A 4,546-nucleotide genomic window follows, 5' to 3' on the forward strand; every position below is an offset into this window, starting at 1 on the left:
GCTTTGGCCCTGGGTAACATCACAGACACTCTCGCTTCGCACAAGATAATGATCTTACAGAAGAGTAAAATGGCCTTGGATTACATTCTTGCAACGCAAGGGGGAGCCTGCACCATTATCGGCCCTGAGTGCTGCACTGGGTTAATGGGCCCAACAGAGGACTTGAACAAAATCCAACAAGACATTCGTGATTTTTCAGCAAAATTACACCAGATGACTGAAGATAAGTCTTCATGGTTTGGAAACCTGTTAGGTAAACCCTGGCTGTGGATCAAGGAAATAGCAATTCTGCTGTTGTTTTTCCTACTGGTGTACTATCTATGCGTCCACACAGTATCAAGTGTTTCATTCAACAAATGACCCACGCCCATCACGAGGAAATGACAGTTCCAACCAGAAAAGACTATTATCCGTAAGAACTTCACGGACCCTAGCTGCATGCTTGTTTCTGTGTCAGCATGCCGTTCGTCACTACAGACAATCAACACAGAGCAAGTGCTATGTACCTGTAACGATCACAGGTTACAAGAATTAACTTTTAAGTGTCTAAATTTGTATTTTGTGAGAGTTATTAGAACTCTCACAGGGGGAACTGTTATCTTATTGTTAGTCAAATGAACCAGATTACTGGGACTATCACCTTTTGTTTGTAATGGCTCTTGGTGCCTCTGCCCCAGTCTTTGAGTAGTTATGCTGATTGGATTAGGACTGGTGAAATGGGGCAGGTTGCTATACCTGAATACTTCATTTGCATGCTTTGTTTACGGTCGTCACCCAGGTGCTTTGTCTCTATTTCTAAGCACTGCCCCCTAAATGTATATAAACTACAATGTATCACTGCCTTAGTTAGACTTGGATGACTGCAGCGACGCACAGCGTCAATAAAGAGTAACTTCTGTATGAAAGATATCCCAATGTCTCCTGGTCTCTGCTTCGACGAGGAAAAAGTTTCCTACAGATGTTGTATTATGTGTTATTGCAAAAATTAGTTTATATATAAATAAATATACATTCTTGAATCATTCTTGAGTCTTGTGCCTTGCCTCTCTACAAACTTTTAAATATCTGGCTGTAATTTAGTGACTGCAAATGCTGATTTCATTTGATTCCATCTTTATTATACCTGATAATGAACTAATTAGTTAAACATAAGGGGGCTAATCAATATACCGTATATTTCAAGAAACTAAGACTTAAGGAACTCCAGTTTTTCAGTTGTTTAAAGACTGAAAAACATTTTTCATTTATATTTTAAGTGTAAATTCATTTAAATGTAAAATTGTTAACTCAAAGCAGGTATTACACACTTTGTAATTAACATCTGATGCATTTATAAATCAAAAATAAAAATATAAATATAATCTACTAACATGGCTAATCATTCTTGAGTCTTGTGCCTTGCCTCTCTACAAACTTTTAAATATCTGGCTGTAATTTAGTGACTGCAAATGCTGATTTCATTTGATTCCATCTTTATTATACCTGATAATGAACTAATTAGTTAAACATAAGGGGGCTAATCAATATACAGTATATTTCAAGAAGCCGAAGCACTTTGTGGCCAATACAATGTGTATTATGAAGTCTGTAAACAGGATGTTAACAGAGGCCAGAGATGGGACAAGACGGATGCAAAGAAGTGAGAACTAGTGCAGGAAGGGTGACAAAGTCTTGTATAAGCAGGCCAAATACACACTGGAAAAGGAGATCAGAGTGGCAAAGAGGAATTATTCTGAAAAACGAAGGACTCACTTCCAGCGACTCAGCATCAGTGTGGAAAGGTCTGAAAGAGATCACCAACTACAAGACAACATCCCCCAGCACTGTGGAGAATCAACAACTGGCAGACGATCTGAACGAGTTCTATTGCAGGTTTGAAAAAACACCCCACACCCGCCCTGAACACCTCTCCACACAACCATTAACACCTCCTGCAACCCCCCTCTCCCCCACACCTGCACTTCAAATCAGTGAAGACGATGTGCGCCAGGTCTTCCGGAACCAGAAAAGGAAAAAAGCACCAGGCCCAGATTGTGTTACACCAGCCTGTCTGAAATCCTGTGCTGACCAGCTGGCCCCCATCTAGTTAACTCAAAGCAGGTATTAAACACGTTGTAATTAACATCTGATGCATTTATAAATCATAATAATAACTATTAAAATATTCTACTGTTTCTGCTTGACCACATTTGTTACAATTTCCAGTTTTGTGTTTCCCTAATCTATGCAGAGATTGGTTTAATGAACAATGTCCAATATGCATTCTGGAGATTAATCTATCCTCTTTCCTCTTTCCACACTTTCTTCTTTCTAGACCAGGGGTCTCCAACTGGCGGACTCCAGTCCGAATCCGGACCGCGAGATGCATCCATGTGGACCACAAAGACATAATGAAATAAATGTCAAATGCTAATTTCTAATAAAATCAAATTTATATCAAGCACATCAAGGTCAGCTCAGTCAAAGTCCCTTTAAGACAAGTCATTTCCCTCAACGGCCATCTTTGAAACGCCTCTCAGGCATGCAAGTGCAGCCCCTATCTCTTTGAATGGGGAAACATAAAATTCTCTAAAACTGTTTGCTATGCTTATAAATTCAGATTTGAAATCACCAATGAAATCTGACAACAACTGTCTCATAAATGTTGTTTCTTTTGCTCAAATAGTGAAAAAAAGTGTATTTTTCAGGCTAGACCCGCCAATGCGCATGTGCAGTCCTGAGCGCATGTCTCCAGAATGCTGACTATTTTGATAACAACCGGGACTTCTAAAGGTCTTGTCCACCCTATATTGGCACCCTATACCCTCGCGGTCTTCCTCTAAGTCCACACTTTCTTGACAAAATGCCTCTTTGACTGTCAGATAGAAGTCTGTTGCAGCTCTCTTCAGTGCGGGCTCGGCTGAAATGTGCATCAAGCGTGCATAGCGACCATGAACACCTCGCAAGCACCTTTCTGAAAGCCAAAATGACGAATGGGACACCATACGGCCTATGGTCTCATGACGTGTGTTCCAAATTGCGTACTGATGCACTTTTCTATGACGTTTTGTAGCATAAATAGTGTGAGTAGTGTGTTCACACTGAAAATTCCAAAAAGAAAAAGTGCACTTTAAATATTATATTAAAATGATATTAAATTACAATTAACAGATGCTGTCTATACAATTGTTGTCTTATACAGGGTGCACTGGTTACTTGAAAAGATGCTGAGATTTCTCAACAAACATAAGTTGATTTTGTACAGTTAAAAGCAAACACATAAATTAACTTACTATATCGACACCTTGTGGCCATCAATCACAAAATAACCAGGTGTTCAGGGTATTGCAAGCAATGGCCAGTTAACTCCTGCTGGTTGTTGTTAGAACTACATGTTGTGAGGCTAGTTTTCTTGATGCATTTTATGTTTATGTACCAGCATGATAGCAGTGAGCTATGAGGTATATAAATCCAAGAGCAAGCTGTCTGTTAGCATTTGCATTCATGTCAATGGCAGTTGCTTGCCTGGCACAGGACCCCTGAACTACACAAATTTAAATCAGCATTGACATGACATCATATTCCATACAGTGGCATCAGATCAGGTGATATGCACATGCACTCTTAGACACCCGTGCTTCTGCAATTGACCTCACTTGCAGTATTATTTTATTTCTTTTTAATTAAATCTCTCAACATTTTACAACAGTAGTCAGGTGGTGAAGACAAAAAAAAGGAAAAAAATGTACATTGTCACTTGCAATCACCACCTGCACTCTCCACTACCTGCCACTTCACTTGCAATCGACACAAATCGTTTATGCCCCTGTACAAGCAGACTGGCCATCTGGCATGTCGGCATTTTCCTCAGTGGGCCACCGAAGCACTTTGTGGCCAATACAATGTGTATTATGAAGTCTGTAAACAGGATGTTAACAGAGGCCAGAGATGGGACAAGACGGATGCAAAGAAGTGAGAACTAGTGCAGGAAGGGTGACAAAGTCTTGTATAAGCAGGCCAAATACACACTGGAAAAGGAGATCAGAGTGGCAAAGAGGAATTATTCTGAAAAACGAAGGACTCACTTCCAGACAATCACTCTGGACCCCTCACATCCAGCACACGAATTTCGGGAATGTATCTCTGAAGGGAACTCACTGTCTTCAGAAAAGTTTTTTTCTTTTCATTTTCTTTTCATCTTACCTCTGCATAGGCCTAATGCATATTAAAGTAGTGTTTATAAGCGCAGCACTGCTTTGTTTACAGTGGTAACCAAGGAAATGCTATATTGCGGCTGTTCCATAAGCACCACCTGCTGTTAGAAAGTGAATTTTAACATAATTTCACTAAGCTCAAGTCAGATCATTCTGTTTGCTTTAAATCTTGTAATTGTACAATGCAATAAAAAAAAAACTGCTCATGCGACATGTATACAGCATCTTGCCACTGTTAATGAGGACACAAATGTGTATTACAATGTGTACACTTCCTGTGTCCTCATAAACCAAATGGCTTAAAAGACATACTAAACAGTTTTTTTTAATGCAGAAAGTTTTCTGTGATGGGT

Source organism: Sinocyclocheilus grahami, unplaced genomic scaffold, assembly GCF_001515645.1.
Source record: "Sinocyclocheilus grahami isolate Dianchi unplaced genomic scaffold, SAMN03320097.WGS_v1.1 scaffold588.1, whole genome shotgun sequence".
In the NCBI taxonomy this organism is placed as follows: Eukaryota; Metazoa; Chordata; class Actinopteri; order Cypriniformes; family Cyprinidae; genus Sinocyclocheilus; species Sinocyclocheilus grahami.